This window comes from Schistocerca gregaria, chromosome X, assembly GCF_023897955.1.
Source record: "Schistocerca gregaria isolate iqSchGreg1 chromosome X, iqSchGreg1.2, whole genome shotgun sequence".
Taxonomy (NCBI): Eukaryota; Metazoa; Arthropoda; class Insecta; order Orthoptera; family Acrididae; genus Schistocerca; species Schistocerca gregaria.
The window spans coordinates 546,579,859-546,607,842 of record NC_064931.1 but is presented as its reverse complement, the minus strand read 5'-3'; the positions used below and the strand labels follow the sequence as shown (position 1 = coordinate 546,607,842).

Sequence of the window (27,984 nt, the reverse complement as noted above, 5' to 3'; positions counted from 1 at the left end):
CTTCTTTGTTGAATGTTCGCTTGTAGTGGCGCTTATTTCGTTTCATCGCTTTCTTAGACAATGGATCTGGTCTGGAATTCCCTAGTTTCTTTGCGGCTAAATGTTTCTGGTAACTTTTATTTCTGCTGGCGCGTAATACAGGTTCAACAGAGTTCACGTTGACACTCCGCAGGCAAGTCGATTCCTGCACGGTAGACAACCAACTCCAAAACACCAACTGCCGTTTGGGGGAATGATTATATTCAAGTAGTACTATCTACTATCAACAGTGTCACACGACCTGAGTACACATGAGTCGCTGAGAGTCATAAGGTCCAAAATCACACCCTTTTCGACCCCCCATATTTAAGAAAATATCAGAGAAACCAAGGAGACAGCTATCGATGAATGTTCAGATATAAGTACGAAGTGGGCCGACAGTACAGATAAATCTGACTCACCATAGGATCAGCACCTGTCAGAAGCATGAATAAGTGCTACAGTCTCACAATCGACTACGTGCTTTATGGTTCTCCGCACTCAAATAGATTACTCCCCGGTAAAATCTAAAACTTAATGTACTATATCTCATCCAGAATCCCACAAAATAGGTTGGTACCATCTGGTGGTATTGACGTAAACTTGTATTTGAGTAGTATGGGGCTAGCAATGAACGCCGTGAGCCCTGCAGTGTATTTGGCCCGTAAGGTAATTACGTCACGCCAGTTGTGCATGCGCAGAAGCTCCTTAAAAGGTGCACAAGTGAAGGTGTGCTAGTGACCCTGATGCCAAGTTTCTCCGAGTCTAGAGGAGCAACATGTAGCACAGAGCAGTTAAAGTGCCGTGTATTTTAGTTTGCTGTATCTGCATTACGTTTAACAGCATTCAATGAAAAATAACCAATAAGTCCACAAGGTGTCAAAAGTTAGGATGTGCACGTGCTCTTGTGCTCTTTCACAGCAGCTTTTGCATTCACGTAAGGAGTCCGGGAAGAGTGACTGTTTAACAGTAATTAATCTATTCTTAGTCTCACGATCCCTTCGTTACTATACGTAGGGGGCTGTAGTAGATTCCTAGATTCATCATTTAAAGGTGGTTCTTGAAACTTCGTAAGCAGGCTTTCTCCTGATAATTCGCCTCTGTCTTCAAGTGGCTGCCCTTTCAGTTTCTTCAGCATCTCTGTGACGTTCTGCTGCAGGTCAAACAAACCTGTGACCATTCGTGCTGCCCTTCTTTGTACCCAGTTCTATTAAGCACGATTCCCACAAACTTGAACGGTATTCTAGAATGAGTAACATTATTTATGTGTAAGCAGTCTCTTTTGTAGACTGATTGCATTTCCTTAGTATTCTAGCAACGAAATGAAATCTACCACCTACTTTACCTGTTACTGAGCGTATGTCGTCGTTCCGTTTCGTATCCTTACACAGTGTTACAACCAGATGTTATTATGAGTTGAACGATTCCAATTGTGACTCGTCGGTACTACAGTCATGGGTTACCGCTTTTTTTTTAAAAAAAATGTGAGTTGCGCAATTTTACATTCCTGTACATTTAAAATAAGTTAAAATCTTTGCACCACTTGGAAATTTTATCCAATCTGACTGAATATTTGGGCTGTTTTTTTCAGATAGTGCTTCATTTCAGATAACTGCATTATCTGCGAAAAGTCTGGGATTACTGTTAATATTATCTGCAAGGTCATTAATATGCAACATGAACAGCAAGGATCACAAGACACTTTCGTGGGGCACAGCCGAAGTTACTTCTGCATCTGTCGATGACTTTCTGTCGTAGATAACATGCTGTGTCTTCATTACCAAGAAATCTTCAATCCAAACACAAATCTCGCTTGATATCCCATAGGATCCCACTTTTGATAATAATCGTAGGTGTGGTGTTGAGTCAAATACTTTTAGAGAATTGAGAAATACTGCCTCTATCTGACTGCCTTGATCCATGGGTTTGAGTATGTCATGTTAGAAAAGAGCGAGTTAGGTTCCACATTCTCGATGTTTCCGAAATCCATGTCGGATGGCATGGAAGATGTCTTTCTTTACGTTTCAACTCAGAATACGTTCTAAGATTCCGCAACAAATGGATGTCAAGGATTTTGGACAGTAGTTTTGTTGATAAATTCTGATACACTTCTTGTATATGGGTGTAAATTATGCTTTCTTCAAATTACTGGAAATAGCTTTTTGTATTTTTAATTTTTTAACGATCTCCGGCGGATTAATGTTAGAAGAGGAACTAATTAAACCGCAAATTTAGATGTTTCTCATCATCACTGATATTAAAATCTGTATCACTCTTCTTTGCAGCAGCATCAGAGTTAATATGGGATAATTCCCGTTGATTTTCCTTTGTAAAGGAATATTAAAAAAAACCAGTTCAGGGTTACTTTTTTTCTGTGCTACACTCAGTTTCAGTTCCTGTCTCGTCAGTGAAAGCTTGAACACTAATTTTGGTACCACTAACAACCATTACATATGACTAGAACTTGTTTGGGTTTCGTGAGACAGACTTCGATAATATTTCGCTGCGGTAGTCGTTGAAGATGTCACGCATTATGAACTATTGTACTAGGTTCATATCTATTAAATGCATAGTCAAATATTCTTCTAAACTTGTACCAAAGTGCTATTGCATGCTCCTTTCCAGAGCTAAATATTTTGTGTTCCTTTTTTAGATACGACACAACAGCATAAAATATCTGAAAATTATACTGAGATGAGTTAAGCGTTTCTTGCAGCGTTTTTGTTTCTAATGTAATTTGAACAAGTATATTTATATAGCAATGTTTCGTAATTTTGTCTCTCTATTCTAGTGTACTTAAAGTAAATTTACATATTTAATGCCTCTCAGTAACTCAAAAATTCCTATCAGTGCAATCTGTCGAATGTGGTCCACGTAATGTGAATCAGCTGTAATGAAGACTTCTCATTTCTAGCGTCATATTACTGCTCCATCGTTCATGCAGTACATGAGAAGCCCGCTGAAACTTTTTTCCTTTTTTGTCGTTTGAGTATACACCACAATGCTGCTATGCATTGTTTTCTGTTTTTGGTTTCCCTTTTCACACACGACATAAATATATGGTGGCGTTATAACACCGGTTCCATCCGTGAGTCGGGAGCTGTCTCCACCAAATCACGGAAAACCTAAAAGCGAATACACTGTAGCTAGTCGACGGACGTCGCATTATTAATGCTTTCCAATGGAACGCTCATGTAACATCGATTGTAGGGCAATCGAACACGAGAGAGCGCTTCATTAGTGACTGGGGTGATGTTCTGAGCAGAAACCGCAACAGTCCGGCCTACGAGCCTTCCGTCCGTGTCCTGGCCTACTGTAATGACCTCGCTGTCGATAGGGCACCAAACACACTCACAGCACCATCTCGTTCGGTCAAAACTGTTTTCAAAAGCTTGGTAACTAATAGCAAAGTGTATGCAGTTGGACTGTATAGCGATGAAAAAGGAGAGGGGTGTAGATATTTTGAGAAATCCTACAAATCTGAACCATTACAATTTGCCACTGAAGAGACATCAATTCAAATTTTCGAAGTTTGCAAATTGTGGAAGAATTTTCCAGTCCCTCTGTGATGTCCCTCATTGGTTGAACATCTTACAGAAAAATTTTGAACTTCGTTACGAATTAGCTGTTTTAATTTCTCTAGTGTTTCCTACACAAACGTGTATGCCTGACTGTCAGACAGTATATGTACTCCGGAGGCCTGCATATAAATAGGTTTGATTCTTCGTTTTTAATTCAAACACGTTGTTCCCCTATTTCTTTTATATGTGAAACTGCAATGTAATTTCGATGTGAGCTGTTCCATTATAACTGAAATTTTGGAAGTTATCATGAAAATTATTGAACCCATTGTCTGTCTCGTTGTAGCTGGATTTATGTCATCTCTGCACTTATATCTCTGAAATATGCTCTCTGACAGTCTGCAGAACGTATCAATTGCTTTGACGCAGAAATATTTGTTAATGATGTGTTGCATTGCGTTCGTCATGAATTTATAGTAATCACTCTGTTATGTGACATGAAGTCATTCTGACGCACCATACAGGTAATTTCTTTTCTTGCAACGTTCTTAAAACTTCTAAGGAAACATTTTTATTGAAGTGGCCTGTTAGGTAGAAGCGAGCAGTATCCCAGTTTATAGTCAACTTTTTTCGCATGTAGATGAGTAATTACAAGGGGCCATCAAAAAGTTTCCGTTTACGGACGTTGCTGCAGCGTATATGGATGCAGTAAATGCGCGACGTTATTACTAAATATGTCCAAACAGAACCAAAGTACTGTTATTCTTTCCTTGGCTGCCGAAGGACACGCGCAGATAGACATCCATCAGAGAATGAAGAATGCATCCGGGGCAGCATGTCTGGGGGAGAACCACGATCGTTGACCGGGGCTCCAAGTTCCATGCTGGTCGCGAATCAAATGGCTCTGAGCACTATGGGACTCCACATCTGAGGTCATCAGTCCCCTAGAACTTAGAACTACTTAAATCTAACTAACTTAAGGACATCACATACATCCATGCTCGAGGCAGGATTCGAACCTGCGACCGTAGCGGTCGCTCGGTTCCAGACTGAAGCACCTAGAACCGCTCGGCTACTTCGGCCGGCAAGCCTCGAAGGGTCGACGATTCTTGTCGGACGAGGATGTGCAGCGGACAGTTAGGGATTTCTTCACGCAGCAGGACATGGTGTTTTACCAGACATGTATATTGAACCTTGGGCGCCGGTGGTATGGTTACGTCAATGCTCAAGTGATTTTGCCGGATCGACGTACTGATTCTGGGCTGCACGGCCTTCGAACGGAAACTTTGTGATCGCCCCTTATATTTATATTTCTGTGCATTTAGCTGCTAGACTTAAACTACCCAAAACTCTTTATTGAATGTACAAATAGATCAATCTCACTCTAGTAATAGATCTCGTATTCACAAGTAATACCCGTTACTTCGGCACAGTACAGTGAACAAGACCGTTTGAATAGATGACTCCAGAGTCTTTTCCATTTTAATAATTTCATTACGCCTTGCGTGCAAACACGTTTTCTTTTGCTATACTGAAAATACCCTCACAAAAATTCTCAGTACGTCAACATGTACAGCCATGTTTCTCACTTTTTTCATTATACCCTGTTTATGATATGGTAATATATGTTCAAATGTGTGTGAGATCTTATGGGACTTAACTGCTAAGGTCATCAGTCCCTAAGCTTACACACTACTTAACCTAAATTATCCTAAGGACAAACACACACACCAATGCCCGAGGGAGGACTCGAACCTCCGCCGGGACCAGCTGCACAGTTATGGTAATGTAAAAGTGTGATTACGTTACTATACATTTATACGTAAATAAGTTAATCATCTAAGATATTGTTAATCAAATCCAGTAATTTCTACAGTAGATTTGGGTTATGCTTATTAGCACAAGCACAACGTCGTAGTCAGACGTACACATACTTTTCTGTATTGACTTGCCACACGTAATACTACATATTCAATAGTCACTTTAATGCGCATCAAATGTTTTTCACGATTGTCTTTATGTCAGTTTTAATGTGTTGTGGATGTGCTCTACAACGTTTTGAATATTTTAACTGTGACAAGTTCAAAATCTAAACTGTGTCGTACAGTGCCATTTATGAAACGTTTTTGCACCTGCCTTAGTGTGAGATTTATAGGCTTATTTTGTGTATAGGGAACACGTTGTTGAAAAAAAAAGGAGAAAATCTGTATGCGTATATTTTTATGTTTTATTATTGAGAGAACTGCCAGATTGACGTTTCGAGGGAAGACGTGTCTCGGAGCTCCTTCGGTTTGTGTGTTTTCTGTGTAGCCCAAGAGTCCGGATTCGTGCCCTGATTAGAAACGAAGTTTTAATCTGTCAGAAATTTCGCTGTGCTGCTCATCCTGCCTCATCATATCTGACATCCATATATTGCCCTTACATTCATTGTTATCATTTATTTTAATCTTAATTAGGTATCAGAACGCTAATCGCAAACAGTGAAACTTTACCTTCCGTTCTTCCACGATTTGCAGCTTGTGCAGTTAAACATTCAAATCTTCACGGATCAGTCTCGTGAGAGAAATTGACTGCAATTGCTTTCTTACTCGCTTAGCGCCGTGTTCTCATCAAGACTGAGTAGTGGCCAAACCTCGAATTTGTGTGAAATACGTGTTCTTTTCGCTGTCTGATTTCTTATCATAGCCAGTCTTGTCCATCCAGAATTTGCAGTTCATTTCTTCGTGGCTTGTTTCGAGCGCACCTGAACGCTGGAAAATCCTTCGGAATCCCTTGTACACAACTTAAAAATTATCATTGCTTGGTGGGCCTCCTTACCCCTCCATCTGGGAAAATTCCGTTTCTCTAATAAGCTGTCGAGCGAGACTCAAGATCGTAAATAAGTTATCTAACCGCAGTGTGTTCACAGTTCGTAAATTAAGTGATGGGAAGGGATAGCTAAACGGTTAATTTTGTATCAGAAGTTTTGACGCAAGAGAACGCTTTAATATGGCCTTCGTTCCACAAAAATTGTACAAAATTGTTGACTCAGCTAAAGCTATGAATCCATTCCATGTAATTCCAGTACATACAACTGACTTCTCTGATTCTATAGCTGCTGCTGAAATATTTTTGTCAATGCAGGAACGTAAGATCTCACAAATGCAGTATAATCAAAGTGTCACATATTCATCCATCTCATGTACCTATTAAAAATTCATATCCTGAAACAAAAAAAATGACAGACCATGGCCGATGTGTGCCATGTTGTAGTTTATCTCTGAGGCCAGCCATGTCTATTCATAGTGGCAAAGCAGAAAGACCTGCTGACAATTTTGTCATTGGTTCTTAAAGACTGTAGCGAGTTCTGCAGTAAACTCAGCAACATCTTATCCCAAGAACATAGTTGTGTAAGATACGTAAGTCAATACTGAGAGATTTTTTTCTTGAACTTAATTCTATTATTTTCTTGTAAATAATGTAAAAGATATGAGAAATTATTTGTGTTGAGTACATTTATACTAGTTAAAACATTACTATTGCATTTCTGTACTTGTATTATCACAAGCGACAAGTAGTGCTCAGTATTAATGGAACTTGAAGCAAAAACTTTCGTAGTGGCAACTAGAGACAGTCAGTTACGTGGTAATGCACTGAAACATACTTAACAAATTGTTTTCTGATGTACCTCATTACTTTTTGCAATGATGATGTGAGTAATATAATTCTGTGATATCAGAATACCTTCTCCAGTTTTTGGATACAAATAAATTGCGTACGGAAAGAGTCTCCTGACGAATGTGCGGTTTGTCGCTTACAACATTTGGCATCCCCACTCTTCAGATGTCCATTCATCACGATTCCTTCTTCGTTCTTTTCCGAAGAAATGGGTTTCGTTGTAACGATACCTGTGTTTCGTGGAAGATTAGAAAACAAATGAGGAGACTCGAACACAGGACGGACACTCTGCCGACCATCCGCTGCAGCTGACTAGTCGACGGCTCGCCCCTGCGGATGATATTCGAAAAGCTCGTATGAACTATGAACGCCGACAACTGACGAACGTTGGAGGAGTGCATCGTACTAGGGCAGCATTCCCTACATGAAAGTATGCACAACTGTGCGAATGATAAGCATAATCGGGTGGTTAGAGATAGGAACTATCGAATGAAAACCATTGGTTCCGTCAGTTGTACTCGTCGTTTTGAATTCGTCTGACCCTCGGCTTATTCCATTCTGAGCAGAAACAATCGATCGTTTTCGAGTTGTGAAATCATTATTGTTGACTGACTTCCTTATCACCTCTTGTCACTGTTATTGTCGTCCTGAAATTTGATTTCCATTTGATGGCAACAAGTGGCTTTTAGTTCACTTTTCCGTCCGTGTCTGTGAATAGCGCGTTTAGATAATGGCGAATTTAGTGTCTGGATCAAAATGTCGGAAGGCTCAGTTGTGTGGAATGCTGAAAATCGTACGACTCGATAAAAAGCGATCCTCTAGATCGACTTAATGCGGTATACAATATGTGCAGCACCAGCCCAGATAGCCGAGCGTGTTAGCACGCTCCTGGGATTCGGGCAGGCGCGTCGGTCCCGGATCGAATCCTCCCGGCGGATTAACGACGAGGGCCAGTGTGCCAGCCAGTCTGGATGTGGCTTATAGCGTGTTTCCCCACATCCAACTTCGTGAATACGTGGCCTGGTACCCACCTCCCGCCTCAGTTATACGATTTCCAAACATTTAGTAAAGGGTTCGCACACTTCCACGTGTGCGGTATAAAGGCAAAAAAAAGGACAAGAAGGAAAGAAGATACAGCATCTGCAAGGATGATTCGTAGTCCGAAACTATGTTAGTTAAGTTCCAAGAAAATTAACGAATGACAAATTTTTGGGAAAGTAATATATTTGCGGCAAGTCGCAGTACATGCTGAAAAACGCAAGTAGTCACCAAATAAATTAAAAAAATTGTATCCTATCAGCTTTTTGTTTACGTCACTTCAGCATTTACCGAAGGGGAATTATCGGTGATGGGTACAAAACAGCGGGAAGAGAGAAACAGTTCTTCAATATACAGGGTCTTCCCATAAGAACGTGCAAAAATGTAACGGGACACAGAGAATGCTCCACTGAACAGTTTGAGGGTTGGGAACCTGGCGTCGGAGAAGCCAGCCTAAGGAGTTACGGAAGTCAACCTGTCTACCGCCTTGTCTTACATTACTGTTTTCCATCTTATTTACAACTAACATGCGTACAAATTTATTTACATGCACATTCTTTATTTCATGCAAGGAAACAAGGAGGACGCCCCTGATTACTAGGAGGTCATGATGCAGCTTTTGTTTACTTTACTTGTCCATAAGGTGGCTCTGTTGAATCGTATTTACATTGTACCATGACAGAACGCACTATGAATAAACGACAGACCCATTCATTACTCAGTGCTATTCAGAGACGTACAGTGCAATACAGTACCATCTTAATACTGTATTTCCTGGTCGCTGGATTGAAAGGGAAGGGCGTATTCCATGGCCGGCGAGGTCACGTGAGCTGAATCCCCTTGATTATTTCGTATGGGGATATCTAAAGTCACTTGTGTATGAGACCCTAGTGGATACAGAGATGGAATTAGTTGCCAGAATTATAGCTGCCTGTGGTGTGATTCGAAACACACCAGGGACATTTGTCAGGCTGCATCAGGATCTTGTTCGCCGATGTCATGCTTGCATGGAGGTTAATGGCCGTCAGTTTCAGCACATTTTGTATGACGCAGTGAAAATTGTACGTTCATTGTATCAGTGATGGTATTTACTGTTAACTGTAAGTAATGTAAATAAAAAAGTACACAGTAATGTGATTTTATTCGTATTACCTCCTTAAGCTGGCCTCTCCGACCCCAGGTTCCCTACCTCAAGCCGGCCGCGGTGGTCTCGCGGTTCTAGGCGCGCAGTCCGGAACAGTGCGACTGCTACGGTCGCAGGTTCGAATCCTGCCTCGGGCATGGATGTGTGTGATGTCCTTAGGTTAGTTAGGTTTAAGTAGTTCTAAGTTCTAGGGGACTAATGACCACAGCAGTTGAGTCCCATAGTGCTCAGAGCCATTTGAACCCTACCTCAAATTGTTCATTGGAGCATCCTCTATATCCTGTTAAATTTTTGCACGCTCTTGCGGAACCATCCAATATTTAAATTACAGAAGTGACTATTCATTTACTTAAACATAAATTTACAATGTAGCACCAGCTATTAAAACCAAGCAAAAATTGATATTTAATGTCAGAAGTAAGAAAAATAGTATATAAGTAAATAAATACATAAATTTTGAAAATACTTTCTTTTTTGGAAGTATACTTTTTTATTTTCCTCTCCTTGAAATAAGATAAGTTAATTGTCTGTAAATGAAGTTGGCAACCCTAGTCAAGGCTCATATACGACCTCAGATTATGAGCAAGTATGTAAGTGAAAATATTCCTCCCCAGAGACTGAGTGAAAACATTCATATAACTGACATAAATGTTAGAGACATGTCGGTTGGTTGTCTCACGTTATGTAAAACCCCAGATCACGTAAGAAACAGATTCCCCGATCGCTTGGTCTAGCAGGCAACTCTTGTCAGGGAATGGCCACCAGGCGGCGACAGTGTCACACCCTTACTTGTGGCACCAACCACTAGATGGCACTCCGTTCTGTGAAATATGTGGCAACATCGTCCGAACGTGTGCAGCCACTAGTCTCTTTCCACCGTTTGGCGTCTGTGCAGTACAGCTGTTTCTAACATACCGTTGTAAGTGGATTGAGTCGTTATGTCGAGTGCCTGCGAGTACATAAACTACGGAAGGAGTAGACGGACAAATCCTGAACTAAAAATGTTCAGATTTCCCGTCAAAAATAAAGAAAGGTTACGGAAGTGGATTTTAAATTCAGGTAAATTAATAAATTAGTTACGAGTAAGAATTAATTAAGAGCCCTAAGCATTCGATCCTGTTATGATGACGACGAACGAGTCGTCGCCAATGTTGGCTGGTTGCCAATGCTAAATAGAAACGTATAAATCACAGCAGGTTTGTCAGTAGCGTCGATAAGGTGCTGGCTGCATGGTCTGAATCTGCAACGACTAAAATAATTAGAAGTATTTGGTAAAAAATAATATATTTTGTACTTAACTGGTTGTACAGGATTCTTCTTGGCTGTATACAGATAATTATAAACAGATAGCTATTGAGGCCTCTCTTAGGCCACTCGTTACTAAGCGCCTTGTTAGAGGTTGCTTCCTATCAGCGGAGGGCTATACTTTACTACTTGTCCCGAACAAGAGTGGACGAGAGCTCGCTAGAAAGTTTATACAAGCCGCTGAACGGCGCGTCTCGCGGGTCCAAAGATACTAATACGGACCGCGGTCGATAACTGCAACCCCTGACAAGTGTGGTATCGAACGTTGATACCACAGCTCCTATCTAAATTCTGTAGATATTATATTCTGATACAACGTGGCAGCCCTTCCTGTACAAGAATCATATGCTATAACTTTTAAATGAAATCATTGCTGCGATTTGACTTTTTTAAAACTGTTTATTCACTTCAGTATCTTGTTTATGGCTCTAGTGTAATGTGAAAACTGAAACCAATATCAGATGTGATCTGGGGTAAAACCACTCGAACCCGGTGAGCGAAAAACATTCACATAGCTGACGGACTGGTTTCATTCGGTTGTTTCATTTGACTGAAACAGCTTACTGACCGAAAAAATACTCTACTGACCATTCGGTTATTAATAGCAGTCGACTGACCCATCACTACCGGCGAGTGTACACGTCCCTTGCTGGCTTTAGCCGTCAGTGGTGCCAGCTAGATTATCAAAGCAGGGCCGGCCACGGCGTGCCAAACTTAATACGGGCTGCGTGCAGGACACAGCTCCGCCTATCTCGGCTTTTCTCATTCCTGCCTGGAAATACTCGGTACAGATCGACATTTCATTCAACATTGCCGTGTGGCATTTTTCGGTCATACCAACTAACTTCAGTTCGGCAGAATTGTGGTATCAGCGTTGTTTAGCCTTCGCTATTTGTTCGTGATAAGAGGTCTGTTCTGAAAGAAGATCCGACCGGTTGCGAAATGAAAACCGCAGTGAAAATCAAAAATTTTTGTTCACAACGAATAGACACATCTTCCAGCTACCTCTCTAAATAGTCGCCGCTTTTACTTAAGACATTTGTCCTGGCGATGTACAAACTTACCAGTGCCCTTGTCACAGAAAGCAGCCGCCTGTGCTTTCCGCCAATTCTCTATGCTGGTTTGCCTTTCGTTGTTTGTGCCAAAATGTTGTCATCGTAGCCAGCGGTTCGTGTGAGCAGAGATGAACAACGGAGGTAGTCAATTAAGGGCTGTACTGTGGGTGGTCAAACACTTACCATCGAAAACGCTGCAGGAGCGTCTTCATTCCCCCTGTAGAATGCGGCTGAAAATTGTCTTGAAGAAAGAAACGCATGATATATACTAAGATGGTATCTGTTCTTTCAGACATTTCCGAAAGAACAGAATGTAGTGTGGGGCAATACGTTGAGAATGTGGGTTTCGCGGGAGGCGTGCCAGAGATAAATGCCTGCAGTCGCGTTATCCTCTCTGTCCTCGGTGGCTCAGATTGATAGAGCGTCTGCCATGTAAGTAGGAGATCCCGGGTTCGAGTCCCGGTCGGGGCACACATTTTCATATGTCCCCGTTGACGTATGTCAACGCCTGTAAGTAGCTAAGGGTGTTCATTTCATTGTAATTAGAAACGCATGACATTTATGTTATGTGGGCTGCATACTTTCTGACAAAATCTCTCACCAGATCCACATACTTGACAGGAGACAGTTGTTTTAGGCATTTCAGCGTGATCACTTTGCGCTCTGAGTTGAAAAGAGCGACGCAAAGCGATCGACAAGCACACTAAAGATACTGTCCAACGCATCTGTGCAAAGCTTCACCGGATTTTCACAGTGGTTTACGTTTCGCGCCTAATCGGACTTTATCTTCCGAATACGCCTCGTATAACAGACTTTCAAAGCTGGAGTGGCACAAAAAGAGGCAGTCTAACGATCTGTCGTCGCAAATCTTTAAAAGTGAATGTAAATGCACAATAGATCGATGAGAATTCTCATTAAATATTATGCAATCGTATACGCGATGGTTACTGCAAATTTGCTAAGCAACGATATGCACGAAAAGCTGCCAATGAAAGAACAAACAATTACAATGATCGATAGACGGGATTCATTGTTGCGTACATCACAAAGGACTTTATGCTAAATTTGCAGGCATGCAGCTCACGAAGAAATTAGTGGTACGACTATTAAAAGTTATAAAGTTGTACACATTATTTCATTGTCAGTTGCAACAGTTTTCGATGAAATTGAACGAAGAGAGTGGATATATAATAACTGCAAAATACGTTAGTCGCATCAAGGGGCATGACTGGAATGAATTTTCGATTCAATACTCTCTGTCATTGAATTTATGATGAAAAAAGGAGTTCCGGAACGAATATTAGAACGTCCAGGATGGATTGCAGACCTTGCATTTTAAGTGGGCTTAACTGCACTCTCCCGCGAATAAAAAACTGCAAGGTGAGAGAAAACTTTTTCCTGATTTGATGAGGACGCATCTAAAAAGAAAATAGCGTTATGGAAGGGACACATAGAAGGGACACATTCCGCAAGCTCAGTGATGTTAAAGAAAATGGGAAGTTCCAAGAATTCATTGTGGCCTCGGAAGAATTACAGGAATAGTTTCCTAAACGTCTTTAGAACAATGCCAGTCTTCATCTATTTTATAAATGGTTTCGAGTCCGTTTGTTCTTTGAGTTCAAAGCCCCCCTGTGCATGTGCAGATGTAAGTGACTGACCTGCAAGGTAACTTCCGTTTCATTGACAAATCCTTCTGCGTTAAAGCTATGCAGGAGACGTATGTTACTTTCTTCAGGTAGAGTTTCCACGTCTCCATACTGGGATAGCAAAGGTGCTACAATACTTCGATTGTCATATTTGTGTGAAAGACTTTTTTCGATAATGAAAGTCACGATTACGTGGCAGCCTGAATGCGAAACTCTGTGAAATTGTCTGTGCTTGACTGTATGCCGACAGTTTCTAGCGTATAAAAATTATGTCGTCTGACCGCCAAAAATAATTACATAATACTGAAAATTTGAATTGCTTGTTTTTTTGTTGTTGCGAAATACGAAGAATAAATCAAAGTCGTTCGTTGTGCGACTGCACTGCTTTTTAATCCCGGCGCGTTCGCAGTTTCTCCCTTTTGCCCCTCCTCGCGCTCAGCAGCGTGCCCTGGCGTGGGAGGAGATGTGCAACGAGACTGAGCGCTGTGACGCTACTGCCAGGACGCGTCTCGAGAGCCGAATTCTTCTTGGCTGCTCCCGGGTTAAAGCAACCTCACCCTATCGCCAGACATCTAATGACGGGAATGGAATTGTAACAGGGTGCCACCCAGCGTCCATGTCCGAATCGAGTTTTTAATTCTTGCGTGCTCTGTTCGGAAATGTGATGGCGAGTCGTTTGCTCGGCACTAGTGGGGGTGGGCGACCGGCTGCGGCGGCCGTCGCTCGCCGAATGAGCCAACAGGTGCTGCGGCTACGGCGGCGGCGTCGCGGCGATGCGCGTGCGCGGGGACTGCACAGGCGCAGGCCTGCCGGCGCTTCTCTGCCGCCCGCCGACGCCACCGACGCCGCCGACGCAGTCGCCTCGCAGCCGCAGCAGCAGACACCGGCGTCGCTCCCGCTCCCCAGGTACGCGTAACACTCCGCTCCGCCGCCGTTCGCTTCCGGCCCGTGACGTCGCAACTTTCGTGTCTTCCCCTTCATTCCATTCACATTACCAGTTCCAATAACTTTTTTGCCATACAAACAAATATTAAAGTATCAAAATTACGGATAAATTTATTTATTATTTTCGTTTCTTTATTTTATTATTATTACTATTATTTTAAAATTGAACAAGCCTTATAATTTCCTCACTTGAACAGATGTTGCAAGTTTTATCTTGTTCATCTTCAGGCACTGCCTCTCTTTTGCATTCAGAACATTTTTTTCCTTCCAACGAAGTCAGTTAAAACTCGTGGCTCTGGTAACACCTCCACGTAAAACTAATTAAAGTGTTCAATTGTGATGATACTTGATCCTGTCAGTAGGAGGCTTCGTTACTGTATCAATCCGCCTTTCTAATATTTACAGCGTAACGTCTATTAATTGCAATCGGTGCAAATGTGTTGATATGAATGTCGCACATGTACAGTAGCTGATAGTAGTAAAAATTACCTGGTTATGCACACTCTCAGACTACTTGTACGATTTAAAAACTGTTTAAGTTTTTGTTCTTCTATCCTACGCAGTAATTATGTGTAATTTAGTCCCGTCGACTGTTCGGAAGTTCCGTTTCCCAGGGTTTTTGACCAGCGGTTGCTCAAATGAGAACAATAAGGAGGCAACATTTAACACATCCACAGCGTTCCGCATCAGCCGGCGTGACCACAGTAAAGAGTCCGTCTATGCGGAAAAATTATGTGTCCTCTTGCATGTTAGTCTCAGGAACTTATTCTTGATAAAATGTTAGATTTATGAGCTGAGGTAACTGGAGAGCGCTAACAGATTCACACATCGCATGGAACATTTTCACGGTTTTCTTCACGATTCTGGTCACTGCGGTGTCACGTAAACACGTACTAGACTTAACACGTATACACTAGATCTACATTCCAGTAGAACCGATGAGTTTTGATCATTGCAGCGTGATTACCAAATAGTTACAAATTATTATTATTATTACTGCTAATTTTCCAGTGCTGTTAGCGTTCCATCAGGTGCCAGTTCGTTCCAGATAGGTTATCCGAATATACGCCAAATTTATATAAATATGAAAAGGTTTTATGTCATTTTTCCGTGAAGTGTGGAAATTTTTTTGGTACTCATTAGCTTTATGCGTGATCATGCTCGGAGCAAGTGTCGAAGCTGCCAATATTTCACGTCTATCACAGTGCTACAAGCCGATACCCGGAGCGTGGAAACAGTGCCAAATACAGCTAGTTTATGCACCACAATCATTTTAGTCACATCGGGCGGTGGAGCACATGCTGTTCGCATCACGCTCGACATTCAAAGCGTTATATTCATTGTTAGAATGTATTGAGTCACACGTTATCGAAGTTCTATAGTGGTTAAAAGCTAAATTATCATTCATAAAAATTAGCGTTCTGCTTACATCGTCGTACCTTGCGATTAGTTACGACTTTTTTATTTCATCAGACAAGAAATGAAGTGGTGTGTTAAATTTTAAATAAGCCTATAAATTATACAGTAGATGAACCACGTTCAGCATTGTACTCATGTGAAAATGTGCAAAGTTTGAAACGTATTTTCAAGCGACATATTAGGCCAGCATCTATTTGTTGATTGGGAGCACAGCGAGAAATGTGATATATCAGAACAGGTTTAGTTACGCCTCGAAATCCCTTAACATTTTCCTGACCTCCCGACATGACTCCGTGATGGGATAGAATTAATCGGAACACTTTGTGGATAAAGTAGGCGAGTTTTATTCCTTTCATTTCATCCATAAATCGTTACTTTCAGCTTCTCAGTTCTCAGATGCCTTGTATATGAAATGTGTGTAGATGCAATACACTCTACCTATGTGTAGATGCTATACACACCCCGCAGCGCAAGTACGTCTGAATTTATCGATACATCTCCCTCGCCTTGACATCTACAGGGTAGGGGGGAGGAGGAGGACGGGGGCGGGGGGGGGGGGGGGGTCGCAAGTTAACATTTCATCTAGTGACCTCACTTAAAATCTGAAGAAATATAAGCTCTGTTATATTTTTATGGGAATTCCATAAGGTACAGGATAGTTTTCTAAAATACACGAGTGTAATACTGCCAAACATTGCCTATTTCAAACGATATCTTCATCGAGCCTGAAAGGCCGTGCAGTTTATTATATACATTGACCTCTTTGTAAGTTGTGTTAAAATGTAAATTTAATAATTTCACTGCCGCCAGAGGTTGTTGTTCCTAGTGTGTAAGTCTAGGGACCGATGACCTAAGCAGTTTGGTCCCTTAGGAATTCACACACATTTTAACATTAATAATTCCAGACAAGTCACATGCTGGTAGTTCGTTTCATTAGAGGTGAAAAATTTGTGATCGGTCCCTAACAATGAGCCCCGTTTACGAAATGAGATTTAGAATCCTATAATTACACACGGATTTAGTTCGCTGCTTCTTATTGCAGCAAAACGTGTTCAGATAGATTCGCTGCAATGTAAATACCTCTGTGCTTATTTGCGTATGCGGCAGCTTCATCACCAGACGCGTATGTGAGATGAGATGTCACAAGTGCTGGCAACTGCCAATACAATATTTTCAAGGCTACTAGCACGTCAGCGACCAATGTCACATTCTCCAGCACTTCTTTGCAGTATTTTCAAATATCTTTTTGACATTTATGTATACCATTTAGCTTTCACAGCTTGACATCAGCATTTATTTCAAAACAGTTACGACTATTTTACCAAATTTTCGTTACAAAATCTGTGATTTATGCATTCGTAGGGAATTTTAAGCGAATAGTACTGTAACATATTTTTCGGGGTACTAATTCAATTTAGTATATTTATTTAATTATTCAAATTGTGCATGTTGGAAATGTCAATACCAGTGTGCAATAAACCAACTTTGATACTGATCGGGTTCCCGGGTTCGATTCCCGGCGGGGTCAGGGATTTTCTCTGCCTCGTGATGACTGGGTGTTTTGTGATGTCCGTAGGTTAGTTATGTTTAAGTAGTTCTAAGTTCTAGGGGACTGATGACTGCAGCAGTTAAGTCCCATAGTGCTCAGAGACATTTGAACCATTTGTTCCGTCTCTAATTATCTCGTCGTCCTCGGGATGTAAAATCTTAATCTTAGCTTTAGAAAATCTGTACTTACATCTGTATTCCGCAAGCCACCTCATGAGGTGTGACGAAACGTACCTTGTGTATCAGCGTCTACTTTTACGTCTGAAGACTTCTCTCCGTTGAGGATGGTATGCTGTGTCCTGTTTGCTACAAAACATTCAATCCAATTACACAGTTGGTCTGACATTTCGTACGCTCGTATTTTGTTCATTAGGCTTCAGTGATGAGATGTATTGAACGCCTCCCTTACGTCGAGGAACGCGGCATCTACACTCTGTTGATCCATTGTGGACCCGGGAAAGCGGCTGGTCATATATTTATCAAGGAAAATCGCAAAACAGCGGTACGTATTTGAGAAGTTATTTTAATATATTTTGACTATCAGTTTCGGCATTTCAGTATGCCTTCTTCAGGCTTCAAATGCGCTCCATATACAGATTTCCATATGTATCGATATTGGTATACAGGAGCCATCAGTGTCTGGATATCCCGAATTCGTTATTCGAGTCCCGAACTCGTCAGTGTCTGGATATCGTGAATTCGTTATTCGAGTCCCGAAGTCGAATACCGAATTCACGATATCCAGAGACTGATGGCTCTAGTTAGCCAGTATCGATGTATTTGATATCTATATTTTAAATGTATATCGGGCCTGAAGATGGCATACTGAAATGCCGAAACCGGTTGTCAAAATAAAATAAAATAACTTCTCAAATACGTACGGCTGTTTGGCGATCTTCCTTGATAAAAACAGCACCCTCTTGGGCGCCTGCATTTACTGCTTTCTGAATCTGACGGAGGAACAGGGCAAACTGGGTTTCATACGATCTTTGTTTTCGGAACCCATGTTTCTTCCAACAGAGCAGATTTTCGGTCTCCAGAACTGTCATAATACACGAGCATAAAACAAGTTCCAAAATTCTGCAACAGATCGCCGTCAGATATAAAGGCATATAGTTCTGTGCGTCTATTCGACGACCGTTCTGGAAAACGGAAATGACTAATTTGCGCTCAAATAAAACTACGGTTCGGTAGTTTTGGTACAGTACATAAATAACGTAGTAAATGGTACGATTACCGGTATTATTGGTAGCACTGGTAAGGAAGGAACGTAAATGAATGTGTGAGAGAGAAAGTGGGCGCCGACGACTTCCTTTTGTTTTTTTGTTTGTTCGTTTGTTTTGTAAGTAATATGAACCGCTCATCTTTCATTGTCAGTCTATTATGTATTTTACATGATTACAAAATATAAATGGTGTTTTACAAGTAATCAAAGTTAGTTGATCACGTACGTTCTGCGCTTTTATGTAACCAAAGCAATTACTTTTGATACAAGTACAGTTAAAATTAACAGCACAGGTAGTCTGAAAAAACCAGCAGAGTCCTTTAACTGGGGAGGTATCAAGAATGATGTCCCACAGTGTTCAGTCTTGGGTCCCTTATTGTTCTTAATATATATTAACGACTTGCCACTCTGTATTCTTGAAGATGCAAAGCTAGTTCTTTTCGCTGATGATACAAGTGTAGTAATCACACCCAACAAGCAAGAATCAGTTGAGGATATTGCAAATAATGTCTTTCAGAAAATTATTAAGTGGCTCTCTGCAAATGGACTCTTAACTAAATTTTGAGAAAACACAATTTATACAATTCTGTACAGTAAATGGCATAACACCATTGATAAATTTTGACTATGAACAGACGTCTGTTGCTAAGGGAGATTACTCAAAATTTCTGTGTGTGTGTATTGATGAGAAATTTAATTGGAAGAAACACATCTATGATCTGCTGAAACGGTTAGGTTCAGCTACTTATGCTATTAGGGTTATTGCAAATTTTGGTGATAAACATATCAGTAAATTAGTCTGCTATGCCATTTTCATTCACTGCTTTCATATGGCATTATATTTTGGGGCAATTCGTCATTGAGAGAGAAAGTATTCATTGCACAAAAGCGTGTAATCAGAATAATAACTGGAGCCCACCAAAGATCACCTTGCAGGCATTTATTTAAGTAACTCGGGATATTCACAGTACCTTCGCAATACATATATTCAGTTATGGAATTTGTTATTAATAACCCATCCCAATTCAAAAATAACAGTTAAGTGCATAGCTACTACACTAGAAGAAAGGTTGATCTTCACTATTCTGAATTAAATCTCACTTTGGCATAGAAAGAGGTGAATTATGCTGCGACAAAAATCTTTGGTCATTTGCCAAAAGGTGTTAAAAGTCTGACAGATAGCCAACCAACATTTAAAAGCAAATTAAAAGAATTTCTGAATGACAACTCCTTCAAATAGATGAATTCTTAGATATGAAGTAGTAACTATAAAAAAAATTATTTTGTGTGGAGACAACTTATGTCAAAGTGACACGTTCCACATCATTACAAAATGTATTCATGATCTATGGAACAAGGACTAATGTATGTAATGTATGTATGTATGTATGTATGTACAAACATAAAACATCTGCATAATTATTGTTGTTGTTGTTGTTTTGTACTCAATAGAACGTTCACCATTACGATCAAATGAATTTCCTGTTACTATTGATAAGTGCTAAAGTTATTTATGAATAACACAAACATGTTTTATATAAGCCCGACGAAGTGTTGAAGCGATGTCTGATATGTTTTTGGCTCCGGTTTTTTCTTTTTTAAAAATACTTTGCGTTTGTTTTGAGGAAATTGCGTTTTCGAGCGCTGTATGATCAATCTTTATTTTTTTTCATTTCTGCTACAGAATTTTTCTGCTTCACGTTGTAATTCAAAAATTTTCGAATAAAACCTAAATTAAGCATTGAAAATTTGAGTTATGCTTTAAATAGTCTATTTTTAAGTAACAGACAGGAGGATAACTATATAAAACAAAAATGTTCCTTAAGTGACACATTGTTTATATACCTGGTTTTTAGGGGACTTTAGTAAGACACTGGTCGTATACCCAAAAAAAGGGATCGAAGTAAGGTAACGCCCGATATGTATGCAAAACACCTGACGTACAGGTAGCACGGTTACCATCTTAACTGGCCAAGGCTACCAAGAGAACTACAGTAGTTTATGCTTACTTACGATGGTCTACGGTAACTTAAGGTAGTTTTACAAATCTAGGAATGACCTGTGCTTTTTTTCAATCAATACGAATGCCTCGCTCCCCCAGAAACCTACGGTACACTGCTACCAGAACAGTTCTGTGCATATTCTATATAGAATCGAATAATTCATCGGTAGTTTCTTAAAGAAAGACACTGATGAGTTGCTGAAACTTTGTAAGTTTTCCATAAACATATCTCTGCGATAAATTTAATTCATTCTGCAGCTGCCTAAATGTTTTCATCTGAAAGACGAGCATTACTTGGAACGTCGGTAGTTCTGATGGTGTAAGCAATTAGTGGAATGGAATAAGTATTGAGAATGCTAGTAATAGTTCTCCCTGTCATATGAACTGTGGAGCAGGCTTGTAGCGGCGTACCTCCAAAGCCTCCTGACTATTAGGAGGTAGCGCTAGTCGTCTAATACTAGCATGCTGTTCGATCCTACCTTAGCAATTCTAGCAACCCACCTATGAGTTGCTTCGATATCTTTCTTTAATCCGACCTGTTGGGCTTCCCAAACACACGAGCAGTGTTCAAGAATGGGTTGCACTAGTGCCATATACGCGATTTCCTTTACAGATGAATCATACTTTCCAAAAATTCTCCCAGTAAACCGAACTCGACAATTCGTCTTCCCTACTGCAATCCGTACATGCTCGTTCCATTCCTTGTCCCCTATCTTCATACCAAAATAATGCTGACAGGCCGGCCCGTGTGGCAGAGCGGTTCTAGGCGCATCAGTCTGGAACCGCGCGACCGCTACGGTCGCAGGTTCGAATCATGCCTCGGGCATGGATGTGTGTGATGTCCTTAGGTTAGTTAGGTTTAAGTAGTCTTAAGTTCTAGGGGACTGATGACCTCAGATGTTAAGTCCCATAGGTAGATGCCGTGTTTCTTGACTTCCGCAAGGCGTTCGATACAGTTCCCCACAGTCGTTTAATGAACAAAGTAAGATCATATAGACTATCAGACCAATTGTGTGATTGGATTGAGTAGTTCCTAGATAACAGAATGCACCATGTCATTCTAAATGGAGAGAAGTCTTCTAAAGTAAGAGTGATTTCAGGTGTGCCGCAGAAGAGTGTCATAGGACCGTTGCTTTTCACAATATACATAAATGACCTGGTGGATGACATCGGAAGTTCACTGAGGCTTTTTGCAGATGATGCTGTGGTGTATCGAGAGGTTGTAACAATGGAAAATTGTACTGAAATGCAGAAGGATCTGCAGCGAATTGACGCATGGTGCAGGGAATGGCAATTCAATCTCAATGTAGACAAGTGTAATGTGCTGCGAATACATAGAAAGATAGATCCCTTATCATTTAGCTACAAAATAGCAGGTCAGCAAGTGGAAGCAGTTTATTCCATAAATTATCTGGGAGTACGCATTAGGAGTGATTTAAAATGGAATGATCATATAAAGTTGATCGTCGGTAAAGCAGATGCCAGACTGAGATTCATTGGAAGAATCCTAAGGAAATGCAATCCGACAACAAAGGAAGTAGGTTACAGTACGCTTGTTCGCCCACTGCTTGAACACGGCTCAGCATTGTGGGATCCGTACCAGATAGGCTTGATAGAAGAGATAGAGAAGATCCAACGGAGAGCAGCGCACTTCGTTACAGGATCATTTAGTAATCGCGAAAGCGTTACAGAAATGATAGATAAACTCCAGTGGAAGACTCTGCAGGAGAGACGCTCAGTAGCTCGGTACGGGCTTTTGTTAAAGTTTCGAGAACATACCTTCACCGAAGAGTTAAGCAGTATATTGACCCCTCCTACGTATATCTCGCGAAGAGACCTTGAGGATAAAATCAGAGAGATTAGAGGCCACACAGAGGCATACCGACAATCCTTCTTTCCACGAACAATACGAGACTGGAATAGAAGAGAGAACCGATAGTGGTACTCAGGGTACCCTCCGCCACACACCGTCAGGTGGTTTGCGGAGTATGGATGTAGATGTAGATAGTGCTCAGAGCCATTTGAACCATTTTTAATGCTGACAGGCAGTCTTCATAAGACGCGTCAGACTGCGTTTTTGTGACAAAACGTTATTTCACCACAAACGTAACAAAAATTTATTCACTGCATTTACACATTTTTGCAGCGTTTTGATTCAGTATGTTTTACATTTCAAAAGCATTCTAAAACTAGAAAGTCTACACTAATTGCAGCGCAAATAGTATGAAACTAATAGTCACAGCAACAGCTATAATTTTAAATGCCAACGTTTTTCGTTAAACTTTACCGTGTTTGCTATTGACATTAAATGAAACAGGTTTACTGTTACCAGTGACAGTGACTGGTAACAGTAAACTTGTTGTTTCATTTAATTAACAGCAATAATGTTTGTAACCTGCGAACAGTTGGATAATGTTGTGTTTTGTCATTTAACACGTGTGACAACTCCGGAAACAAAACTGCCCACACACTAAAAATACAGAAAGGGGGAAAAATGACATGTCACTGTATCTGCAAAGCCAGAGCTTATCGGTCAATTTTGTAATGAATTTTGAATTCAGTGGGTGGAAATACATGAGAGTTAGCTATTTTTGAACTCGGAACATTTTCACTTGTTGGACAGTGTTATTAACAATCTGCTGTAAGTAGTCTTTTTTCCGTTTAGAAAACTCCGAAGGCCGTTCTGTAAGAGATGCAACCTTTCCTTTTCTGCTGAAAGCAGGTTGATTTTATTCAGGATTCCAATACACTATATTATTCCGCACTCTTTATGGGTCCAAAAAATAACCTCTGTTCAATGCGACGGCCTGAAGCCACCTTACTGGGAGGGCCTCGATGACCATATGCTACACTCTATTGGTCGACGTCGGGGCCAACACCTTGTGGCATCAATAACCTCCCTATCATTCATGTACTGCGTCTCGCGAAGTGCATCCTTCATTGGGCCAAGCAGATGCCAGTCGGAAGGTGTGAGATCCGGGTCGCACGGTGGGTGATGAAGAACAGTCCGATGAAGTTTTGTGAGCTGCTCACGGAAGCGCAGATGTGTGTGAGGCCTTACGTTGTGATGGAAAAGAAGTTTGTTTGCATTTTTGTTTCTTCAGTTTCCTGAGGATAGCACAGAACACTTCAGAGTTGATCCTTGCACAGTGAGGGAGGACACCAAACAAAATGATCCCCCTTCAGGGTCCCAGAAGACCGTTAACATGACCTTACCGCCTGAGGGTGCGGCTTCGAACGTTTTATGCGGAGGAGATGTAGTTTGGCGCCACTTCATTTATTGCCGTTTTGTTTCCAGTCCGAAGTGATGAATCTATGTTCCAATGCTTGCGACGATGTTCGACAAAAAATTGTCACGGTCAGCCACATAACGCACAAGCAGTTCCGCAGAGATGGTTATTCGTTGCTCTTTAGGGCCTCGGGGACACACCTTTGAGAATCAGAAATGGTGAACGGCTGTGTCAACATTGCTAAGAGAGACATCCAGTTGTGCAGCAAGGTTTTTGATTGTGATCCGTCAATCACCTCGAATGAGCGTGTCCCCACGTTCCAACACAGGAGTAGTCACAGCTGTGTGCGGCACACCATACTTTTGTTCACTGCCAGGTTTCCGTAGACATTCTGCAAGCGGCTCTGAATATCTGCGATGCTCTGGTTTTTCGCTAAAAGAAACTCAATGACAGGTCGCTTGGAGCGCACCTCCAATACAAAACGCCATTTTGAAGGCTAGTTATCGGAACTGACGCGGGAATATTCAACGATGTCCCACAACAAATTTCGCATCTTTTCAACCTAAATTGCCCGAGAAAAAGAATGTGTTACATTTCTAGAAAGGCGATCAGTACAGATTTTAGAAAAATCAAAATAACTGAAAAATTTCGACACCTAGTTCACAAAAATGTACTTATAGAATTTAAAGAACCGGCATTTGGTGAGTGATTCAGGAATATGTAACGTCTTTCCACTTGCAGTTCCTCTTTCGTTTGAAAACGAAATGAATTGAATTTCCATTAAGAGTAGCTCGGTTAATCACATAATCATATTCTAATTAATCGGGAATAGCATATTTTGCATGTCGGCTTTTGGTTCGTGACTCGATAAGGCCTTTTTGGTCGAAAGAAGTGACTTGGCATAAAAGTGAAATTGCAAGGTCCTTGTGGCACGGCCGTTAGAGATTTTGTATCGCACAGATGGTACCTGGGGCGTCGCCGCTGCGTCGGCCGCTGCTTGTTTAGGCGGCGCTGCGCAGCAGATATCAGCGCCAGGCGGAGCCGCCTATTCACGCTGCTCCATTCTGCGGCTGTGTCGCTGCGAGGATAACTCCCTCGGCGACGAGCTGCAGCCGCAGCCGCGGCTACCAACAGATCGCGAATCCTTTAATCTCTCAGCCTTCTCCATCATTTGAAGCTTTCTGAAAATTAGCGAATGCCTGGGATTGCGGGAAGTAAAGCGGCTTGTTTCTCAAGTCGTCACGCAATGGTTAGGTCAGAGGAGTCGAGTTCATATAAGAAAAATCCGGGAGAGATGGCGCATACTTTCAAACCACGTATGTCCCGTGGTGGACTTTTAGTAAAAAAAAATTGTACATAACTAAACACACCAGTTGTCTACGACGTACAATTTTTTTATTTTTTTCAACGTAACATTTAAACATAATATTTGACGATGCCTCGTCGGAGGTTCGAGTCATCCCTCGGGCAGGGTGTGTGTGTGTGTGTGTGTGTGTGTGTGTGTGTGTGTGTGTGTGTGTGTGTGTGTGTTGTCCTTAGCGTAAGTTCGTTTAAGCAGTGAGTAAGCCTAGGGACTGATGACCTCAGCCATTTGGTCCCATAGTACCTTACCACAAATTTCCAATTTGAGGATGAAAACAACTGTACATTGCGCTGCCTATCCCTTGTGCTATGGTCGATAGGCCGCATCCTAAAAAAAACTGCAAAATTGCCCTGTTTTTTAAGTTAAAACTTTATATATACATTAACAAATACATTTTTGGATATGAATATGTTGTGGAATGAAGAAAAAACGACGAAGTGTTAGCAACAGTTTTTTTCATATCTTATTTATATATCTAAGTAGTTCAATGATTTAGATAACTACTTTACTTATTAATAGTTGACAACGTTAAAACTAAGACATATGTCCCGCCTATATTCCGGCAATAGTCTCCTTCAATTTTTCTGGGTCCCAAAGACAACGATGTTTGGCCCTTGATTTTTGTATGTAAAAGGTACACATCTTTATTAAGCCTATAATGAACCACATATAATTATGTGATTCTTCAATTTCTCCAGGCGTATTTTATGGCGAAATAAATCTCGGGTGAACAGCCTGGTAGGAATATGCATAGGACACAATATTTCGGCAATCGGTCACGTTGCCATCATCAGGTGCGCTGATGTACTGTACATTTCGTCATAAAATACGCCTGGAGAAATTGAAGACTCACACCACATAGCTCTACGGGGAGGAGATTTATTGCAGCATGAAAAGGATCGACAAGCTGCGTCATCGGACAAGTCGTCTACTGAGTTCTTTTATTTTTCTTATGAAGTGCCGAGAAAACGTGTGGTACCGAATTTTGCTAAGGTCAAGCATCACATCGACTCAGCGGCACTCAGAAGAATCAGTGCATCAGCGGACCTGATGATGGCAACGTGGTCGATTGCCGAAATATTATGTCCTATGCACACTCATACCAGGATGTTCACCCGAGATTTATTTTGTCACATATAATTAATTTGATTGGTTGTTTTACTCTACAAATCAAAAATATTATTTTATTTACGAATTAGGTATACTTACGTTGTCAGTATCCGGTGCATAAATTTTAATTAATTGACAAATATATATATTACGGAATATTGAATAATACTGTGCATTTCTCTTCATTAGACAGTTTGAACAGCCTAAAATGCATGCTAAGTCATTTGAACGAGAACACAAGTAAAACAGATATGTTTCCACTTACGTAACACTGTAATTTGATTCGCGCAGGAAGTATCCGTAACGAAAAAATGGGCGACATATGTAACGAATTTTATTGTGCCATGTATCATGACCTCCAGGGGAGAGACACCGCACCTTACAATGAATTCGAGCCCTACTTCTCCCAAATGCGAGTACATTTCTTCATGCATTGCGCTAGATCGCACTGTCTTTTCCCAGTGAGGTAGATGAACAGTCCATCGGGGTATCCCAAATAGTAATTCCATGTGACTCTTACTTTCCTGATAGCCCAGACCGCTAAGAACAGAAAGTTGAACTTTGGAGAGAGGGTATGAACCTTATATGACAGGCTTCGACTAAGAAGGTATTGTTCGAAATTTCACTACTAAGGATGTCAAACAGGGGATGAAAGGCTTTTCGAAAATATGTCGCTAATAGAGCAATTTTGAACATAGAACTACGAAAATTGGTATTTGGTTTCTCACTCAGTAACAAAAAAAAATACGTGTTTCAGCATTTATGGAAATTCGACCACTATGGGGGTAAAATAGAGGATGAAAGTTTTTGAAAGTAAATCGTTATTAAAAAATTACTAAAGCTTTTCTAAACCTACATCTATGAACTTTGGTATTTGACTTCCCGATTCGAAATAAAAAAATACCCGTTTCAATGTTTTTGGAAATTCAACACTCTAAGGGAGTGAAATACGAGATAACAGGTTTTTTTTAAATTATTTCATTGTGAAAGCATCTTCAGAGCTAAATCTATGAAAATCTGTTTTTTGTTTCCCTGTTAGAAATAAAAAAATGCTTCTTTCACTGTTTTTGGAAATTAAACCCCAAAGATGGTGAAATAGAGGATGGAAAATTTTTAAGAAATATTTCGTTACCTTAAAACATTAAAGCTAAATCAATGAAAACTGTTATTTCACTTCTCTCTTAGACATAAAGATATACGTCTTAGGAGATGAAAGTTCCTATGGAAATGTCACCAGAAGAACGAGAAAGGATTGATTAATAAAAATCTTGGACTCCAGCTACCAGAATCGCTTATTGGTCAAAAAAAACCCATGCTTCTATACCCTTACTTAGCATGAAAAGTCTAGGAGCTGCTACAATTTGTGAACAACATAAAACTTCTATTAAAGAAAAACAAACAAAAATCAGTGCATACCATACAGTCCACGCGAGCGAAGCAGCGGCCGCTAAGCTAGTGTATAATGCATGTACTTCGAGCTGGCAATATCGTGCAACTTTGTATTGAAGAGATGTGCTTTGGACTTGGCGAAGCATTCCCAAAATCGGTCGAATAACTGCGTTCTGCGGCGGATGAGTTATTCCTGTTACGGCGGACGGGCTTTTAGCAGCAAATACAATTATCTGGCGTTTGTAATAAGCTTCAGTAGCAAAGGTATTCGCTTAAAAGCTTCCACCTAATTATAGTGTGTGTTTATGTAGCCAGTATGCGGAATTTTAGTTTCTGTCATATATAGAGATTAAGACGTATCTACCTACA

At 40.8% G+C, this 27,984-nt stretch overlaps 1 protein-coding gene across 6 annotated transcripts in view; it reads left to right on the top strand.

Moving 5' to 3' along the window:
- Nucleotides 1–27,984, top strand: part of LOC126297807 (protein O-linked-mannose beta-1,2-N-acetylglucosaminyltransferase 1-like) — a 1,990,313-nt gene that overhangs the window by 1,644,847 nt on the left and 317,482 nt on the right. For 2 of the 6 annotated variants that reach the window (XM_049989018.1, XM_049989014.1), the window contains exon 1: nt 14,238–14,290. The exons of the other annotated variants lie outside the window; for them this stretch is intronic. The gene's annotated coding sequence lies outside the window, so the exon portion shown is untranslated. Of the gene's footprint in view, nt 1–14,237; nt 14,291–27,984 lie in introns of those variants that run through there. 6 annotated transcript variants of the gene reach the window in all.